Source organism: Diabrotica virgifera, chromosome 3, assembly GCF_917563875.1.
Source record: "Diabrotica virgifera virgifera chromosome 3, PGI_DIABVI_V3a".
Taxonomy (NCBI): domain Eukaryota; kingdom Metazoa; phylum Arthropoda; class Insecta; order Coleoptera; family Chrysomelidae; genus Diabrotica; species Diabrotica virgifera.
In genome coordinates, this window is record NC_065445.1 from 156,922,545 (window position 1) to 156,944,872 (window position 22,328).

The 22,328-nt window shown below is 31.8% G+C and overlaps 2 long non-coding RNA genes across 2 annotated transcripts; both read left to right on the plus strand.

Annotated features, from left to right (window-relative positions):
- The first annotated feature begins 1,896 nt into the window (after positions 1-1,896).
- LOC126882170 (uncharacterized) lies at positions 1,897-5,407 on the plus strand. The gene is made up of 2 exons (XR_007697196.1): positions 1,897-2,912; positions 5,090-5,407. It is a non-coding gene; the product is annotated as an uncharacterized LOC126882170 (long non-coding RNA).
- Positions 5,408-9,207: 3,800 nt separating this feature from the next.
- On the plus strand, positions 9,208-21,109 carry LOC126882173 (uncharacterized). Its single transcript, XR_007697199.1, has 2 exons — positions 9,208-9,789; positions 20,155-21,109. It is a non-coding gene; the product is annotated as an uncharacterized LOC126882173 (long non-coding RNA).
- Positions 21,110-22,328: the final 1,219 nt, after the last annotated feature.

Consider the following 22,328-nt stretch of genomic DNA (forward strand, 5'->3'; position numbering starts at 1 on the left):
TATTAACACACATTATTATCAAAGAGCGCAAAGTAGAATATCTTGGCCATGTTATGAGGAATGAATAGAGATTGCCGCTACTCATTCTTCAGGGCAAGGTATTGGGAAGAGAGGACCAGGGAGAAGAAGAATATATCTGAGAAACTGGTTCAATACCTACATCGACAAACAGACTATTCCGAATAGCAGCATGCAAAGTTAGGATAGCCATGCTGATCGCCAACATTCGGAACGAATAAGCACCGTGAGAAGAAGAATATCTCATTTTAAATTCTTCTTCTTCTTCTTCATGTGCCTCGTCCGTTGCGGACATTGGCACGTTAGTCCAAACCATTGGCGTAAGTTTTGAAGCCATGAGTGTCTTCTTCTTCTGGGTCCACGTTTGCTCTCTATTTTACTCTGTATTGTCAGTGGCAGTATACGATATTTATCATGTCTCATAATATGATCGAGGTATTGAGGTTTCCGTTTCTATTGTGAAACAGATTTCTCATTTTTGTTTTCTCCTCAGCGCAATACCTCTACGTTGGTAGTGTGAGTCGTCCAGGACATTTTGAGGATAAGTCGGTACACCCACATTTCGAATACCTCTAGCCTTTTCGATAATGTTTCCGTTATTGTCCAGGTCTCTGCTCCATACAACAAGACTGGAAATACATAGCATTTTAGCAGCCGTATTTTTAGTGGGACAGATATGTCGCAATGATTGAATATATTTCTCATGTTAAATGTAGCTCTGGCCTTTTCAATTCTACATCGTATTTCGGTTGTTTGATCCCATTTCTAGTTGACGACTGTTCCAAGGTATACATATACTTCTACGTGCTGAATTGGTTTTTTATTTTCAATTGTCTGGCAGGTTTTTGAGTTTTGCTCACCAGTGTCCATTTTTGTTTTATTTATGTTGATGGTTAAAATCTCTTTTTTCACTCGCTCTTTGTAGGTACCCGGGTATGACAGGCCTGTCGATACTGCTAGCAACCACAACTGTATCGTCTGCATATCGGTTTATCTAATTATTACTCCAGTAAATTTCAATATTTTTTTTCACTTACGGAAATATTTGACATAAATTAATCAATGATTATACAATATTGTTTTGTCTACAATTTTTTTATTAGGATAATGCCTCAACAAATACTAATGGCCATTGGCATGTGTAATGTGTGTAAAAATGTCGACGTCATCGTCTTTACAAAGAGACGCTAATTGTATCCGAACAATGCATTATTTGCGGCCCTATAAAAATTAAATTTGCCAGAAAGTGAATAAAACTGAAATTGTTTTTAGATCCGCCCCACATAACATACTAGAGCTTACTTATGTTATTTATGTATTATGTCAAAACTAGTATAATCCCCCAGTAAACACTTTGAGTCATTTTGAACCTCGTTTAACTTTCAACCATTCGTATAACGTCACGGTTTCAAGCATAAAAAATGTATATTTGTATTGTTAAGACACTGTGACGTTATACAATCATGATTGAAAGTGAAAGTCAAACAAGGTCCAAAATGCGTACTGGGAGGGGGTGGGGCCACTTTTCTAAACAAAACCGCGTGATTCATCGTATTTCCGTGGTTACAAAACTCGTTTTCAATTGTTTGTAGATTTTCTTAAAATCCGGCAAACGCGCATCTGTCTCCATTTAATACATCACTGCTGCCATCTACTAAATGACACGTGAACTCATCTTCTCATCTATTAAGTGACAGCGGAACTAATTTATCACTAGAAAAATGCCAACTTATTGCTGTAATTTCAACAAAATCCCCAGATTGCAGCTTTTAACTAAAATTTTTACTTTTAGGTACAGTTAATTTAAAAATTATGGCAGTATGGACAATGAAATTTTGTTTAAAATAAAGCTTTTTGCATAGTTAATCGTTTCTGGTAGTTATTTTCCACCCAAGTTCAAAAATTATTATGCAAAACGAATTTTTATAGCAAGTTACTAAGTAAGTTATGACATGGACTCCTTTATGTACAGTTATAAAAAATATACTGCTTTCTTTGGAAATTTTAACTAGATACTATTAAAATAGAAAGTCTACAGTTCACGTACATACCCCTAAGTTGAAGATTGGTTTTGAAATAGTGACGGTAACTGTACCTAAAAACTATATAAATTTTAACATTGTGTCATACCACCTTAATACTATTCTATCTAATTCCTCAAAACAAGCAAATTTCAATTAAACCCAGCTATATTATAATACCTTTTGCTTTAGTTTTCCTTGCAAGAAATAAACAAAACACATCTAAACTAAACCTAACCTCGCTTTTGGCCAATCATTCATCTCCGGGGCGGGGCCCTGATTCTAAATCAAATTTCGACCAAAAACAAGTCGCTTTCAATAGGTCTGTTCCTTTGTTTTTTAGTGTTACACTTTTGAGTGTAAGTGTACGAAATTCTATGGACATTTGAGTGTAAAATGACAGCGGCTCATGACAGCGGACAGTATTAAACGAAAATTATCGGTGTGCCAATCAAGCAAAGGGACAAGGAACTTCCGAATATGGCCTAACTGGGGGCACATAACATAACCTAATCCTAATATTTACATTTGTAAAGAATATCCTGTTTGTTTTTATTGTCGATTGTGCAGCGAAATTGTGATAGCAAATCAAATATCGCCTAAAGTAGTTTATCGCCTACAGAACTGAATTAGTCCATAGCAGTTATCAGTTTTTCTTTCTTGGGAAGCTTATACATGTAACTTGTATTGTTGTAAATTGTGGGAGTAGGGCAGACAGGGAAAAGTCTTATTTTATACTGTTCCCAAGGCTCCCCATGCAATACATTTAAATGAAGTATCCAAACAAAGCCGGGGACAATGGATAAAAGCCACAAGAAGAACAGATATAACGGAACTAAAATTAAAATGTGAAAAGTAAACATTTTATAAGTGGTAAGTTTAATGTAATTCAATTAATAAGGATTTTAAATGTCTACAATAATAATCAAGATGTGATAATTCAAGCTTAATTATTAGGAAAGCCAGCCATGTTTCACTTCCATGAAGCAGAGAAGGGAGGTATATAATATACTGTCCCTTTTGTCTTCTCACTAATTTCTCTTTTGCTAATGAAACCTGTAGTGAGGGAGTGATATAATCGTGATGTTTTAGCAATTCTGTTGTTCATTTTTTTTTTGCATTTTTTGTCTATTATAGTTTATAAATATTCAAAATCATTCATATGTTCTACTAAATTTCCGTCTAGGTTTATATGGATTTCTCTCGGTGTCTTGGAAATAAGTAAAGTTTTAGTCTTTGCTAATTTTATTTTCATTCCTTTGTCTGCAAGTTCTCTCGTCTATAAATTTAGGTTGCTTTGTAAAGATTTCTCTGAACTTGGTATCAATGCAATGTCATCTGCAGATACACATTTACTCAGAGTTATACTTTTTAATCAGTGGTAACCTAAATCTAATTTTCGGGACTCTACTGCATTTTTTTTATTGGTTCATTCATATATATAATATAATGAATAGCAGTGAGCTTAAAACTCCACCTTGAATTACTCCTTGTGTATTAGCAAATTTGTTTGATTCACAGTTTAATGCTCGCACAATGTTCCAGTACATAAATTTTACTTGCATCAATTAGTTCTCCTCCAACATCGAACAGTTCAAGCCCTTTCCAAATGTGATGTCCGGGTACCTTGTCAAAGGCTTTTTCCATTGTCTTATAGTAAAGATATGATCTTGGACACTGTGCCCGGTCAGAAACCTTTTTGTGCATCGTCTAGTTGATGTTCCACTTTCTTTCTCAGTCTCATCTCCAGTGTTCATTCATAAATCTTAGCCAGTACACTTAGCATGAAAATACCTCGATAATTTGAACATTACTTTTTTACCTCCCTTCTTTACCAGAAGAGATATTACTGCTGTTGCCCAATCTTCTGGGATGCGTTTCTGTTTCCAAATTGTTATCAGTAATTTGTGTAAGTAGTGTAATGCAGATTCCCCCATATATTTCAACAATCGTGTTTTGATATTATCTATTCCTGCCACTTTACCATTTTTCATTTTTGCAATGGCTTCCGTTAATTCTTCCATTGTTATTTCATTACTCAACTCTTTGGAATATTTACTCCATCTATTAACTATATCTTGTGGTTGGGTAAGTGTTTCTCCATTTTATTTTTTTTTTATTTGCACGACAGTACTACCTGATTTACCTCTCATTTTTTCAGACCTTAATAGAACAATTTTTGGTTTGTCCTACTACTGTCTTGCTCCATCTTTTCTCCAAATCTCTCCCACTGTTCCAATTTAGCTTTTTTAACTTTTTCTTCCACAAGCTTCCTTGCTTATTAACTGTTATTTTCTAGATAAGCTCTCCATGGTACTTTCTTTTCTTTCACAGCTATTTTTATCTCTTCGCTCCACCAACTAGTCCTTTTTTTTTGACTACTTTTATTCAATAAAAATATTAAAATACTCTTGTGATAGTGAAGAGACAGTTTATGTTTCCTTTCGATCCAGAGGCGATACACAATCTCCAGACAGTTGTTTCTGCCTTACGGCGTCCCCAGTGGAGCTGCCTGTACACCTCTGAATCAAAACGAAATCAAATTGTCTATTTAAGTGGAATTTCAAAAATAGTTATCTACTATTAGGATGCTTCAGCGATATCTCTTAAAGAAAAGAGAAAAGTCCCAGATACAAAATTCACTATTAAAATAGTAAATAATTATTTAAATCTGAAACTTTTCTTATTGGAACCCCTTTCTGGTACATCCTTAATCTCTTTTTGACTTTTACAATTTCGGACTTTGAATTATCTTTCTGATCTTTTTTCTAGATTAATGAAAGCAGAATGTAACTGTATACTGCAGAGTCCTTTTCCCTTTCTTTATTCATCATCTCTTGTCTTATAAATTGTAAAAGTCAGAGATTAAGGATGTTACCAGAAAGAAGTTCCAATAAGAAAAGTGTCAGATATAAATAATTATTTACTATTTTTATTTTAATAGTGAATTTTATATCTGGGACTTTTCTTTATTCTTGTGATACTTTCCACATTTTTATGATTTTTTTATGGTACACAATGTAGAATTTTTATTTATGTCTTTGTTTTAGGAACAACCACCAGATATTTAAAAGGTATAAAAAGAAGAAACTGCTGGAATTTCAAAACAAATGTGTTTGACTAGTAAAGATTTGGATAAATAACAGGAGTTACTTTGGGCTATAGCTACATGCAGATTTATTTCCTTGTGGCTTCCTATGTTAATTCTTATTAATTATACACTTAAATATGTTTTTAGTCTCAGGAAGATTTTATATTTGATTATTTTTGAATAAACATTATTATTATTATTACCTTAATTTCCATTAAATAAATTAACTGTAATCAATAAAGTAATCGTTTAATTGTTAATAAATTATCAAGTATGATTCCCAAATATTTTATTTGTTTGACACCTTCTATGGGCTGATTGTGAGATTATAGTTAAGGTACCAAGGGTATTATAAGGATAATAACACTTGAGGTCAATGGTGTATATACCGAGGGCCTTTGGCCTGAGGGATATAAGTTGACTGAAAGCGATATTATCGTTAATACCCGTGGTGCCTTCAACATTTAATGTCCGACTAAATTATTCTTTATAGGCAAAAAATTGAAGGAATTTTGAATTAATTAGTTTTCAAATAAGTACATTTACCAGCAATAGTCGTAACGTAATTGTGGTAACCATAGTTTTACTTGGGTTGTTATTTGTCAACTTGACAGTATTTAACTAGTTATTTAAATTTAATACCCTAGGGCGTAATTTTTCAAAATAATGCCCTAGAGCCTAGGGCATTATATCATACTTAACTGACTTCGAAATCATGTCATTATTTATCAAACTGACTTCAAAATCATGTCATTATTTGTCAAATAATATACCAGTCAGACATTAATATTATTACAGTAGAACCTCGATTATCTGTCAGGGCACCGGACCAAGGGTATGACGGATAATCGAAAAGACGGTTAACAGAACATTAAAAAAAATAAAAATTCATAGTACAACTCTCAAATTTCATTTGTATGGTTTGTTTGACAATATAAGAGGGATTTGTGTTCATACAATCGAATCAATTTAAAATATTCTGAAATTTGTGTTTGTTTTACTGCTGCTTCATATTTTGCGACGGCTGAATTTCTTAATCGGCATAAGGCATAAGATCATGCAATCTACTTTATTGGCTTCTTCTTGTTGAGAATACCACGATGAATTATTGCATATGCGATGCAGCTTCTCTAGATTATTTATGCAAATCTTTGTCAGTTACAATAGGTTCATCAATATAGCTACAGTCAAGCTTCCTTGTGTCCAAGCATCAATATAGCTACTGTGTCAGCTTCCGAATAGGTTTGGTCCGCCTTTGTTGCCATTTCAATGAGTTCTTTATCTGTCAGCAATGGATAGTCGTTTGTGTCCTCATCACAAATCAAATTACCTTTTTTTTTTATTTTTTTGCATTTAAATGATTGCTAATGTATAACTCAATACAACTTCTGTATGTACCCTGACAGTTAACAGAGGTGACGGTTAATGGAGAGACAGATAATCGAGGTTCCACTGTACATGATTTCGAAGTCAGTTATATTATAGGGCGTTATTTTTCAATATTTATTTTGAAAAATAATGCCCTAGCTAGGGTATTAAATTCAAATAACTAGTTAAATACTGTCGAGTTGACACAATTACGTTACAACTGTTGCTGGTAAATGTACTTATTTAAAAACTAATTAATTCAAAATTCCTTAAATTTTTTTGCCTATAAAGAATAATTTAGTCAGACATTAAATGTTGAAGGCACCACAGGTATTAAAGATAATATCGCTTTCAGTGAATGTTTATCCCTTTAGACCCTTTTAACCCTTAAGATTGCTATCTAAAAAAAATACCAAGAAACTTTACAGAATCAACGATACTGATCTGGCTGTTATTAACACATTCACAGACACACTTTAGATGTAGACACATCTTATGGAGTAAGTGGCTTCATATGCAGTTGTGTCTGTGAATGTGTTAAGAGGTAAAGATTGACGAGCTCCTGTATAGGATAATGCTACTGTTTTATGTTAAAAAAAGGTAAATTAGAATCGGACCAGGTTTTTATCGTGAGTAGATCAGAAGGTATAGTAGCAATATTTGAGTTGCTCTAAGTAATACTGGTATCATCAGCAAAAAGAAAATTTTTTCCATTAATTTTTAAACTAGGGATGTCATTAATAAACGTAAGGAAAAGTAGAGGACCTGATACTGAACATTGTGGTTTGTAGAGGACCCCACATACAATATTTTGGAGACTAGAGTCTGTATTATTTGCTCTAACCAGTTGTTTCCAACTATCCAAGTAAGATTGAAACCAATTCAAAGAAATTCTTCGAATTCCATAGAAATTTAGTTATTTTTATCAAAATTTCATGATTTACACAATCAAAAGCTTTGGCATAGTCACAAAAAACAGTGGCAGTGTGAAGATTATTGCTCAGTGCTTGATAAACCTCATGTAGTACAGAAAACATGGCATCAGCAGTACATTTATTATTTAAAAAGCCGAACTTTTGTAATAAAATGTTGTTTTCAACAAGAAAGGACATAAGTCATGCTTTTATGAGTCTCTCAATAATTTTGGAGTACCGGTAGTAATGCAATAGGTATATACTTGCAGGAATTAGATTTTTCACCACCCTTATGAAGAGGAATAATGATAGCTGTCTTTAGGTACTCTGGAAATTTACCTTTCTCAAAAGAATCATTAATTGGCGAGATGAGGACACACGGATCTACAGATCGAGCGAGTCTCGTAAATTGCACGGCTTCGAGCCACGCTTCACGCAACCATATTTGCGTACTTGTGTTTTGGGTTGTGTGGTCGTGCTCTGGTCGATTGGAGTTATAATTTATCAAATTTAAATATAATCATTTCTACTGATTCATAATATGTATACTATAATATAATATATTGAAGTTTTTAAATATTGCTAATATTATTAAAGTTTTTAACATTGTATTTTAATATACTTTGTTTTATTAATAATAATATTACCTAAGTATTGCACATTGTTCAAAAAAAGTTCAAGATAAATACCGCGGTTTTTTCATATGAAAATGCAAAGAAAAAATATACAATTTGCAGAGTATGTAAATGCTTGTTTTTTGATAAAACAATACAAATTGTATGTAGGTAGGTAGAGTAGCAAAGCATTGAGTAGTTATAGCAAAAGTAGCTACGCCATCTGAGACACAATAAGGATGAAATTAGTTTTATATTTTCTTTTCTCATGGAGCATGCATGATGGAGAGTTTTTTAAAATACGTAACAAAGCATGTTGTTTTGTTATCTATGTTGCAAATATGTTGTTTTTTTTTTCAAATTACAAAATATGTTGTTTTCAATACAAGTACCTAATTGTTGTTATTATTTACTGAGCATTTAGAATTTTGACTAATGCTCGATTTCACAATAAAGTTAAAGTGTGTGTTACCTTAAAAAAAGCAATTGTTACAGTTAAAGAAAACTTTAAATTTAAGGTCCACTTTAACTTTATTAATATAAAATCGAGCGTAAGAAATTTTATAAACTTTGGAAAATAGCATTTCAAAAAAAGTACTGTAAGTATGCTGTATTTTTAATTTTTTCTCAAAAAATAAAACAAAACTCATTTTAAAACATATATTAAATTATAAACACAACACTAAATAAATAATTTTTCTCAACGGTTAAAAACCACACTTAAAAGTTTTAGAAATTCACACCCCAGAATCAAGTTACTCAAATTTTCAAACACCTCACCTGACACAGTGTCTCAAGTACGATTGCACGAAGCTGTTGATGTTATATTTTTACTCACATTAACAAAGTATTCATTTAGATTTCCAGGGTCTGAAAGGAAAAATGTTTAAGCTGGGTGAATTTTATTTCGAAGATCGTTTATTATGGACTAAGTTTCTTTTGCAACACTTTTAGAGCTTCTCAGACAATTTTGATAGTACGATTTTTTAGCTGATTTTATAAGTTCTAAATAGGTTTTCCTATACTTGCTGATATATTCAGTGACAGAGCCATTGGAAAGTAAATTTCTTGATGTAGAGTAGTGAACGCATATTCATGGCTGATATGCGGATACCGGATACCTTTAGTAGTCCAGGGCCCAGGATTTGCGATGTTTTGGCTTAACTGTAATTAAAGGAAATGCTTTGTTGAACTTAAGGACATAAAAGCATATTAAAAAAATCACTGAAAAGTGATAATTTTAAAATTACAGGAAAGTGCCACTCGGAGGTTAAGCAAAATTAAATTAAAACTTGTAGCTACTTTAGTTTTTTCAATTTATAAATCTAGTTTAAATTAAACTAAAAAGAAATATATCTTTTTTGTAAACAAACACATTTAACGGCTAAACAGCTGGCTCCGGTTGGATGATACTGCGCAGGACGAGTGTAATATCCACCACCGTCTCGGAGGTAGGTGTAGAAAAGTGTTACACTTTTTTTCCTACAGCATTTCAAAGAAACGAGTTGTACGCGTTCTACGACAGAAGTTGAGTGTATCGTGAAAAAAAGTGTAAACACTAGAAAAACAAAGAAACAAGAAAGTGTAACACTTTTACACTTTTCTTACACTTTTCAAGAACTAGTGTTACACTTAAAACAAAGGAACAGATATGACGACTGTCGAAATTATTTGACAGGGAGATGAAAGAATGGCCAAAAGCGAGGTTAGGTTTAGTTTAGATGTGTTTTGTTTATTTCTTGCAAGGAAAACTAAATAAAAAGGTATTATAATATAGCTGGGTTTAATTGAAATTTGCTTGTTTTGAGGAATTAGATAGAATAGTATTAAATTAGAAATATAATAATTGAGAATGTCCACAACATGAATCATCAACTCAATGAAAGATGTAAGGTAATAATCTGGGAAAATTAGTAAAAAACAAGAAAAATTAATTACCAGCTATTTTATTGCTGGACATGCTGAAATCAAATCTTAAGACTTCCTATATTAGTAATATAGCTGTGCAAAGTCCACAGAAAGTGTGCTATTTTGTTTATAAACAAATTAGTGCTCCGAAATCTTTTTTTATTATTGCTCTATAACTCCGAAAATTTTAACTTTAAACCAAAACACTCACATAAAAATTGACAGTAATTCTGCACATTGATAATTTATTCCAATTTCCTTCGACGGAAATTTTCCTCGGAAAATTCGGGTTTTCCAAACAAAATCTTTAATTTTCAACTAAAATTTGAGGGAAGTAATTATTTATCAATAATTAAATAATTTGGTGACAGTGTCATAAATCTTTTTTGTTATAAGTGTCTTGAAGATATGAAAATTTGTATGTACAAAGAGGACCGGAATTAAAAGGTATCTAATGGTTCAAAGATTAAAATCCTGTTGTTTATAACCTCTGTCGCAAATGCCGGTCAAATTTGACCGGTTATACCTGGAATCACTCCTCGCAATTCAATTTGTTTTTCTTCGTAAAGGACACAGAAGCCGTGCCCTTTTTAACAGCGTTAATTTAATTAAATCTAATATTTTCTGAGGGGTTCTATTTGTTTATAAGCCAAAAAATTGTTTCTTTATAACATTCCTGAGACCGCTCAAATGGTCCAATTTCAATCCTGTAAGGAACGTTGAATAGGTATAGTGCTTTTTTATACGAAAATCATAGTTATTCTGGTGTATCATAATCTTTCTGGTTATTATTTCGACCGAAATTTTTTAATTAACATTTTAATTATTGCTAAACTATTGGTTAGATTGTCGCCGGTCTCCTGATATACAGAGAGGGGCTAAATTATGGAATAAATTCATTTTCTCTAAAATGGACGATTTTAGAGAAAAATCCCGAAACAGGTCGATTTTTATTTTTAAATTAAATTTCTTGGCATATATTTCAAACTAGTGACGTCATCCATCCGAGCGTGATGACGTAATCAATTATTTTTTTTAAATAGGAATAGGGGTTCGTGTTGTAGCTCATTTACAAAGGCGTTCAATTATCTATTCAGTATTATAAACATTAATATCATTATTTATACAGGGAGGCCAAAAAAATTTTTGAATTAAATTAATTGACGCAAGAAGAAGAATGCATGTAATTTATTTAACTCAAAATACATTCTATTGCTGTCAGAAAATAGAAAAAAATGTTTATTTTGCAAATAAACATTGCTTTTAGCTTAAATTAAATGTTCAAACTGCCAATAGGTAGGAGGGAGGCTGTTTGTGATTTAATTTAAGCGAAAAGAAATGCTTATTTGTGAAATAAACCTTTTCTTCTATTTTCTGACAGCAGTACAATGTATTTTGAGTTAAATAAATTACATACATTCTTTTTGCGCCAATTAATTTAATTCAAAAATTTTTTTTGGCAACCCTGTATAAATACCTAATGATAATAATGTTTATATTACTGAATAGAGAATTGAACGCCCTTTCAAATGACCTACCACACGACCCCTATTCCCATTAACAAAATTATCGATTACGTCATCACGCTCAGATGGATGACGTCACTAGTAAGAAATATATGCCAAAAAATTGTAATTTAAAAATAAAAATCGACCTCTTTCGGGATTTTGCTCCAAAATCGTCCGTTTTAAAGAAATGAATTTATTCCATAATTTAGCCCCTCTGTATAATCTACTATAATAAATCTTTCATGTCATCAATTATTTAATTATTGATAAATAATTAGGTACTTCCCTAAAATTTTAATTGAAAATTGCAGATTTTTTGGGAAAACTCGGATTTTCTGAGTAAAATTTTTGTTGAAGGAAATCTGAAAAAAAATAACTTTGTGCAGAACTAAATTACGGTGAATTTTTATTTGAGTGTTTTTGGCTCAAAGGAAAAATTTTAGGAGTTACAGACCACTAATTGAAAAATAAAGAAGATTTAGAAGTGCTAATTTGTTTATAAATAAAATAACACACTTTCTGCGGACTTGTCATACCCCATATTACTAATAAAGTAACGCATAAATTCGTTATTTCGTAAAGTGGTTACTTTAAGGAAAATTCCCGAAACACGTCGATTTTTATTTTTATATTACGGTTTTTTGGCATATATATCATACTAGTGAAGTCATCCATCTGGGCGTGATGACTTAATCGATGATTTTTTTAAATGAGAATAGGGGTCATATGATAACTCATTTAAAAGGGTATCCAATTCTCTATCCAAGAATATAAACATTAACATAAATATTTATACAGTGTGTTCAAAAAACATTTTTTAATTAAAATAAGTGAGACAAAAAGAAGAATATAATGTAATTATTTAATTCAAAATACATTTTACTACTGTCAGTAAACAGAAAAAAATTTTATTTGACAAATAAACATTGATTTTCGCTTAAACGAAATGTTCAAACTGCCAAGCGACAGGTGGGTGGCAGCTTTAACATTGAATTTAAGCAAAAAACAATATTTATTTCTCAAATAAACATTTTTTTCCTGTTTTCTGACAACAGTAAAACGTATTTTGAATTAAATAAATTACGTACATTCTTCTTTTTGTTTCAATTATTTTAATTAAAAAAATGTTTTTTGAACACCTTGTATAAATAATTAGGTAAATGTTTATATTAGTGAATAGAGAATTGAATACCCTTTCAAATGAGCTATCACATGACCATTCTCATTTAAAAAAATCATCGATTACGTCATCGCGCCCAGATGGATGACGTCACTAGTATGATATATATGCCAAAAAATCTGAATCTAAAAATAAAAATCGACCCGTTTCAGGATTTTTCATTAATGTCGCTGGTTTACGAAATAATGAATTTATGCGTTACTTTATGGACGCACTGTATATGCAATCTTAAGATTCGATTTTAGCAATAAAATAGCTGGTAAATAATTTTTCCCAACAATGGCATTTTTTCGATAATTTTCCCAGACTATCAACAAGTTCCAATAAACGGGAGCGCCAACCCAAATTCTGAGCAGTCTCAACATGATAAGATTAATATCCCCAGTTGTAACTAATATCGAAATGAATAAGAATCGCTATATTCTGCGGATGTCATGGCGGTGTCGAAATGAAATTGCGACTGTCGAAATGAATTAGAATCAGGGCCCAGGCCCCGGGTCAAATAATTTCGACAGTCGAAATTATTCATTTCGACAGTCGCAATTTCATTTCGACACCGCCATGACAGCCGGAGAGTATAGCGATTCTTGGGGATATTAACCTTATCATGTTGAGACTGCTCAGAATTTGGGTTGGCGCTTCGGTTTCTTGGATTTTGTTGATAGTCTGGGAAAATTATCGAAAAAATACCATTTTTGGGAAAAATTATTTACCAGCTATTTTATTGCTAAAATCGAATCTTAAGATTGCATATATTAGTAATATGGGGTATGACAAGTCCGCAGAAAGTGTGTTATTTTATTTATAAACAAATTAGCACTCCTAAATCTTCTTTTTTTTTTCAATTAGTGGTCTGTAACTCCTATAATTTTTCCTTTGAGCCAAAAACACTCAAATAAAAATTCACCGTAATTTAGTTCTGCACAAAGTTATTTTTTTTCCGATTTCCTTCAACAAAAATTTTACTCAGAAAATCCGAGTTTTCCCAAAAAATCTGCCATTTTCAATTAAAATTTTAGGGAAGTACCTAATTATTTATCAATAATTAAATAATTGAAGACATGAAAGATTTATTATAGTAGATTATACAGAGGGGCTAAATTATGGAATAAATTCATTTCTTTAAAACGGACGATTTTGGAGCAAAATCCCGAAAGAGGTCGATTTTTGTTTTTAAATTACAATTTTTTGGCATATATTTCATACTAGTGACGTCATCCATCTGAGCGTAATGACGTAATCGATAATTTTGTTAATGGGAATAGGGGTCGTGTGGTAGGTCATTTGAAAGGGCGTTTAATTCTCTATTCAGTAATATAAACATTAATATCATTAGGTATTTATACAGGGTTGCCAAAAAAAATTTTGAATTAAATTAATTGGCGCAAAAAGAAGAATGTATGTAATTTATTTAACTCAAAATACATTGTACTGCTGTCAGAAAATAGAAAAAAAGGTTTATTTCACAAATAAACATTTCTTTTCGCTTAAATTAAATCACAAACAGCCTCCCTCCTACCTATTGGCAGTTTGAACTTTTAATTTAAGCTAAAAGCAATGTTTATTTGCAAAATAAACATTTTTTTTCTATTTTCTGACAGCAATAGAATGTATTTTGAGTTAAATAAATTACATGCATTCTTCTTCTTGCGTCAATTAATTTAATTCAAAATTTTTTTTGGCCTCCCTGTATAAATAATGATATTAATGTTTATAATACTGAATAGAGCATTGAACGCCTTTGTAAATGAGCTACAACACGAACCCATATTCCTATTTAAAAAAATAATTACGTCATCACGCTCGGATTGATGACGTCACTAGTTTGAAATATATGCCAAGAAATTTAATTTAAAAATACATAGATTATGATACACCAGAATAACTATGATTTTCATATAAAAAAGCACTATACCTATTCAACGTACCTTACAGGATTGAAATTGGACCATTTGAGCGGTCTCAGGAATGTTATAAAGAAACAATTTTTTGGCTTATAAACAAATAGAACCCCTCAGAAAATATTAGATTAAATTAAATTAAGTTAACGCTGTTGAAAAGAGCACGGCTTCTGTGTCCTTTTCGAAGAAAAACAAATTGAATTGCGAGGAGTGATTCCAGGTATAACCGGTCAAATTTGACCGGCATTTGCGACAGAGTTATAAACAACAGGATTTTAATCTTTGAACCATTAGATACCTTTTAATTCCGGTCCTCTTTGTACATACAAATTTTCATATCTTCAAGACACTCATAACAAAAAAGATTTATGTCACTGTCACCAAATTATTTAATTATTGATAAATAATTACTTCCCTCAAATTTTAGTTGAAAATTAAAGATTTTGTTTGGAAAACCCGAATTTTCCGAAGAAAATTTCCGTCGAAGGAAATTGGAATAAATTATCAATGTGCAGAATTAAATTATTGTCAATTTTTATGTGAGTGTTTTGGTTTAAAGTTAAAATTTTCGGAGTTATAGAGCAATAATAAAAAAAAAAGATTTCGGAGTGCTAATTTGTTTATAAACAAAATAGCACACTTTCTGTGGACTTTGCACAGCAATATTACTAATATAGGAAATCTTAAGATTTGATTTCAGCATGTCCAGCAATAAAATAGCTGGTAATTAATTTTCCTTGTTTTTTACTAATTTTCCCAGATTATTACCTCACATCTTTCATTGAGTTGATGATTCATGTTGTGGACATTCTCAATTATTATATTTCTAATTTAATACTATTCTATCTAATTTCTCAAAACAAGCAAATTTCAATTAAACCCAGCTATATTATAATACCTTTTGATTTAGTTTTCCTTGCAAGAAATAAACAAAACACATCTAAACTAAACCTAACCTCGCTTTTGGCCATTCATTCATCTCCGTGTCAAATAATTTCGACAGTCGCCATATTGAAAGCGACTTGTTTTTGGTCGAAATTTGATTTAGAATCAGAATTTCGACCAAAAACAAGTCGCTTTCAATATGGCGACGGTTGAAATGCGATTGTGCGAGCCTTGTGGATTTTAGTTGAACTAACGATATGACGTCATGAAATAGCGACTATCGAAATTAATAGCGACTTTAAAAAGGGTGTTGATATTATAATTTCGACTGTGGAAATTATTTGACACGGAGATGAATGAATGGCCAAAAGCGAGGTTAGGTTTAGTTTAGATGTGTTTTGTTTATTTCTTGCAAGGAAAACTAAAGCAAAAGGTATTATATTAGGTTTGTTCCAACACGACTGAGAACCGTACATGTAACGATCACCGTCCTGCGCAGTACCATGGAACGTATTATTTCGTTCCCATGGAACCCATGGAACGTTAATTATCTAGTAACGAAACGGTAATCTGACGGTTCTTGGTCGTGTTGGAACAAACCTATTATAATATAGCTGGGTTTAATTGAAATTTGCTTGTTTTGAGGAATTAGATAGAATAGTATTAAATTAGAAATATAATAATTAAGAATGTCCACAACATGAATCATCAACTCAATGAAAGATATAAGGTAATAATCTGGGAAAATTAGTAAAAAACAAGGAAAATTAATTACCAGCTATTTTATTGCTGGACATGCTGAAATCAAATCTTAAGATTTCCTATATTAGTAATATAGCTGTGCAAAGTCCACAGAAAGTGTGCTATTTTGTTTATAAACAAATTAGCGCTCCGAAATCTTTTTTTTTATTATTGCTCTATATATTTGCTCTATATTTTTAAATTAAATTTCTTGGCACATATTTCAAACTAGTGACGTCATCCATCCGAGCGTGATGACGTAATCGATTATTTTTTTAAATAGGAATAGGGGTTCGTGTTGTAGCTCATTTACAAAGGCGTTCAATTCTCTATTCAGTATTATAAACATTAATATCATTATTTATACAGGGAGGCCAAAAAAATTTTTGAATTAAATTAATTGACGCAAGAAGAAGAATGCATGTAATTTATTTAACCGAAAATTTTAACTTTAAACCAAAACACTCACATAAAAATTGACAGTAATTTAATTCTGCACATTGATAATTTATTCAAATTTCCTTCGACGGAAATTTTCCTCGGAAAATTCGGGTTTTCCAAACAAAATCTTTAATTTTCAACTAAAATTTGAGGGAAGTAATTATTTATCAATAATTAAATAATTTGGTGACAGTGTATATAAATAACATAAATCTTTTTTGTTATGAGTGTCTTGAAGATATGAAAATTTGTATGTACAAAGAGGACCGGAATTAAAAGGTATCTAATGCTTCAAAGATTAAAATCCTGTTGTTTATAACTCTGTCGCAAATGCCGGTCAAATTTGACCGGTTATACCTGGAATCACTCCTCCAATTTGTTTTTCTTCGAAAAGGACACAGAAGCCGTGCCCTTTTCAACAGTGTTAACTTAATTTAATTTAATCTAATATTTTCTGAGGGGTTCTATTTGTTTATAAGCCAAAAAATCGTTTCTTTATAACATTCCTGAGACCGCTCAAATGGTCCAATTTCAATCCTGTAAGGTACGTTGAATAGGTAGATATAGTGCTTTTTTATATGAAAATCATAGTTAATCTGGTGCATCATAATCTTTCTGGTTATTATTTCGACCGAAATTTTTTAATTAACATTTTAATTATTGCTAAACTATTGGTTAGATTGTCGCCGGTCTCCTGATATACAGAGAGGGGCTAAATTATGGAATAAATTCTTTTTCTCTAAAATGGACGATTTTAGAGAAAAATCCCGAAACATGTCGATTTTTATTTTTAAATTAAATTTCTTGGCATATATTTCAAACTAGTGACGTCATCCATCCGAGCGTGATGACGTAATCGATTATTTTTTTAAATAGGAATAGGGGTTCGTGTTGTAGCTCATTTACAAAGGCGTTCAATTCTCTATTCAGTATTATAAACATTAATATCATTATTTATACAGGGAGGCCAAAAAAATTTTTGAATTAAATTAATTGACGCAAGAAGAAGAATGCATGTAATTTATTTAACTCAAAATACATTCTATTGCTGTCAAAAAATAGAAAAAAATGTTTATTTTCCAAATAAACATTGTAGGTCTGGATCCCGCGTATGAAAAAAAAGGTGATTAATAGCAAGCTGAAAATTTGTTAATAGCTTAAGGGTGTCTAGTCGGATAAACTTTGATATATGGGAACACTGGAACAGGGGCAATTTTAATTGTGGAACAGGTTAAAAATTTGGAACGGTCAAACCACAAAAACGGCACATTTATTTTGTCCGACAGAATAGACTTAAACTCTCCGAAGAGAGATTAAACTCTCATGCAAAAATCAGACTGCTGTTTATCGCCTGACATAATTCCTGTCATTTGACATATTCTACATGTTCCACTCATTAAAACGCCCATTTGGTGATAAATAGCAGTCTGATTTTTGCATGAGAGTTTAATCTCTGTTCGGAGAGTTTAAGTCTGTTCTATCGGACAAAATACATGTGCCGTTTTCGTGGTCTGACCGTTCCAAATTTTTAACCTGTTCCACAAATAAAACTTCCCCTGTTCCAGTGTTACCATATATCAAAGTTTGTCCGACTAGACACCCTTAAGCTATTAACAAATTTTCAGCTTGCTATTAATCAACTTTTTTTTCATACGCGGGATCCAGACCTATTGCTTTTAGCTTAAATTAAATGTTCAAACTGCCAATAGGTAGGAGGGAGGCTGTTTGTGATTTAATTTAAGCGAAAAGAAATGTTTATTTGTGAAATAAACTTTTTTTCTATTTTCTGACAGCAGTACAATGTATTTTGAGTTAAATAAATTGCATATATTCTTCTTTTTGCGCCAATTAATTTAATTCAAAAATTTTTTTTGGCAACCCTGTATAAATACCTAATGATATTAATGTTTATATTACTGAATAGAGAATTGAACGCCCTTTCAAATGACCTACCACACGACCCCTATTCCCATTAACAAAATTATCGATTACGTCATCACGCTCAGATGGATGACGTCACTAGTATGAAATATATGCCAAAAAATTGTAATTTAAAAATAAAAATCGACCTCTTTCGGGATTTTGCTCCAAAATCGTCCGTTTTAAAGAAATGAATTTATTCCATAATTTAGCCCCTCTGTATAATCTACTATAATAAATCTTTCATGTCATCAATTATTTAATTATTGATAAATAATTAGGTACTTCCCTAAAATTTTAATTGAAAATTGCAGATTTTTTGGGAAAACTCGGATTTTCTGAGTAAAATTTTTGTTGAAGGAAATCGGAAAAAAAAATAACTTTGTGCAGAACTAAATTACGGTGAATTTTTATTTGAGTGTTTTTGGCTCAAAGGAAAAATTTTAGGAGTTACAGACCACTAATTGAAAAAAAAGAAGATTTAGGAGTGCTAATTTGTTTATAAATAAAATAACACACTTTCTGCGGACTTATCATACCCCATATTACTAATATATGCAATCTTAAGATTCGATTTTAGCAATAAAATAGCTGGTAAATAATTTTTCCCAAAAATGGCATTTTTTCGATAATTTTCCCAGACTATCAACAAATTCCATTAAACCGGAGCGCCAACCCAAATTCTGAGCAGTCTCAACATGATAAGGTTAATATATCCAGTTGTAACTAATATCGAAATGAATAAGAATCGCTATGCTCTGCGGCTGTCATGGCGGTGTCGAAATGAAATTGCGACTGTCGAAATGAATTAGAATCAAGCCCCAGGGCCCGTTTAAAGTCGCTATTAATTTCGATAGTCGCTATTTCATGACGTCACTTCGTTAGTTCAACTAAAATCCACAAGGCTCGCACAATCGCATTTCAACCGTCGCCATATTGAAAGCGACTTGTTTAGTGTCGAAATTTGATTTAGAATCAGGACGATGGTGTGGATTTCTGTGTGTCGAAGTTTTATATTGGTCCACTATGTTAAATGCAGTTCAACCGTACATGTGGTCAATGCAATGTTCCGAAACTTTCTCGCTGAAACTGTATGCATAAAAAATTTCAACTTGCTATATGCTGTATAGTCCTGTAACATTTTGAAAAAATGAATTTTTTTTGCGAAAGCTGGATTGCAAAATCTATTAAGCCGATCTTAATGAAATTTACATTGTTGTTTTACTGTATCATAAAGGTTTTCTGGGTGAAATATGAAGGTCATAAATGTAGCATAAATGGTTGAAAAACGTAAAATGCGAATACTTGTTTTTGTATGGTTTTTTTCGGAATTATTGCTATTTTGCAACAAGGGTGACTATTTTTTAAATTTCTAACTAATTCTATATTGTAGGAAATTTAATTACGCAACTTTTATGTCAGTACAACTTTTCTTGGAAATGAATACTTTTAAAGTTATAATCAAAAAATGAAGAAAAAAATCGAATTTTTCCTTCATTTTTTGACATTTTGATTATTTAAACAATGTTCCGGACCTTTTTGAGAGGAGGATAACTCAAATATTATTATTTGTTATTTTCAAGCAATTTCTTCAAAAAAATTTGAGTCACCTCTCAACGTCCAAATGTACTAATATTTTTACAGATACGCCCTGGTCTAATGTTAGTCAAGAGAAATATAATAGTACATCAGGACAAATTGTAACATTAATGGAAAAAAGTTATTTAGAAGAAAAGTAACATTGGAGAAACGTTCTTCAACGAAAAACAGCAACCATTAAATTTGTGTCCAAGAACGGCCTATCCTTTTATGGTTTAACAACCAAATTATTTACAGAAGGAAATGACATATACATACAGTGTGTCGTATTTAAGATGAAGACAGCCCTATATGTTGGCTATTTCAATAAATACAGATTTAAAGTTTTGCACAGTCATACAGGTTGAATGTTTACATTTTTTAAGATACATACTCAGCTGAAATTTAAATTTAAACGCAGCCTACTGCGACTCCACAAACAGGGCAAACTTTCGATACTTTTCTTCCCGTTACAGATATCGAAAAAAGTTATTTTAAAAAGATGTTCCAAATATTATTCTAACCCCATATACCAGATTTCATAACAAAATTCGAACTTTTAGTTTTTTTACTACTTGTAGTCAGGCTCCTAAAACCCAAAACTCAGGACCCTAAAAAACGAATTTTAGGGTCCTGACTAGAAATGCTGAAAAAAGCAAAAGTGCGAATTTTGTCATGCAATATGGTATGTGGGGTTAGAATAAGATTTGGAAGTACTTTTTCAAATAACTTTTTCCGATATCTCTACCGCGAAGCAAAATATAGAAAATAATTTACCGTTTGTAGATTCGCAGTAGGCCGCAATTAAAATTTAAATTTCAGTTGAGTATCTTAAAAAATGTTAATCTGCACCTGCAACTTGTATAACTGTGCAAAACTTCAAATATGTATTTATTTTGATAGCCGAAATATAGAGCTGTCTTCATCTTAAATGTTTCATTGATTAAATATAAATTTTATTTATTGTTAATAAAAATTTAAATTTCTGGTGTAACTATATTTATATTAAATAATTAATTCATTTTTAAAATTTATTATTATTAAATCATATTTGGGGGCCCGAAAATTGTGTAGTGCCTCGGGCCTGATTTGAAGTAAAATAGGCTCTGATTCTTCATTTGCAGTGATGTTTTCTCACTTAAAAAAGTTTGCAGTTCTGGATCAGTTTCTTGTGCGAGAGCTAAGTCCATGATGTCGATATCTTTCTTGATGCTATCGACTCGAGATAGTCCGTCTGCCACAATATTTGTTAATCCAGAAATGTGCTGAATGTTAGTGCAAAACTGTCCTATATAGTCTAAATATCTGAACTGTCTAGGACTACATTTATCTAGCTTCTGAGTAAATGCGAAGGTGATTGGTTTCTGGTCTGTGTATATCGTTATGTCCTTGCCTTCGATCATGTGTCTGAAGTGTTTTATGGCTATAGGTCTGGATCCCGCGTATGAAAAAAAAGTTGATTAATAGCAAGCTGAAAATTTGTTAATAGCTTAAGGGTGTCTAGACGGACAAACTTTGATATATGGGAACACTGGAACAGGGAAGTTTTAATTGTGGAACAGGTTAAAAATTTGGAACGGCCAGACCACGAAAACGGCACATGTATTTTGTCCGACAGAACAGACTTAAACTCTCCGAACAGAGATTAAACTCTCGTGCAAAAATCAGACTGCTATTCCACCAAATGGGCGTTTTAATGAGTGGAACATGTAGAATATGTCAAATGACAGGAATTATGACAGGTGATAAATAGCAGTCTCATTTTTGCACGAGAGTTTAATCTCTGTTCGGAGAGTTTAAGTCTGTTCTGTCGGACAAAATAAATGTGCCGTTTTCGTGGTCTGACCGTTCCAAATTTTTAACCTGTTCCACAATTAAAACTGCTCCTGTTACAGTGTTCCCATATATCAAAGTTTATCCGACTAGACAACCTTAAGCTATTAACAAATTTTCAGCTTGCTATTAATCAATTTTTTTTTCATACGCGGGATCCAGACCTATAGATGTATAGCTAATAGTTCTCTGTCGTATGCACTATATTTCTTTTCGCTTGGTGAGAATTTCTTAGAAAAGAAAGCTAAAGGTTTCATACCTGTATCCGTTTTTTGTTGTAATACAGCTCCAGCACAAAAATCAGAAGCATCACAAGTGATGGAGATATCAACATCGTTTACAGGGTGGCTCAGTAAAGCAGCGTTAGCTAAACTGTTTTTGCAGTCGTCAAAGGCTTGGATTCGCTG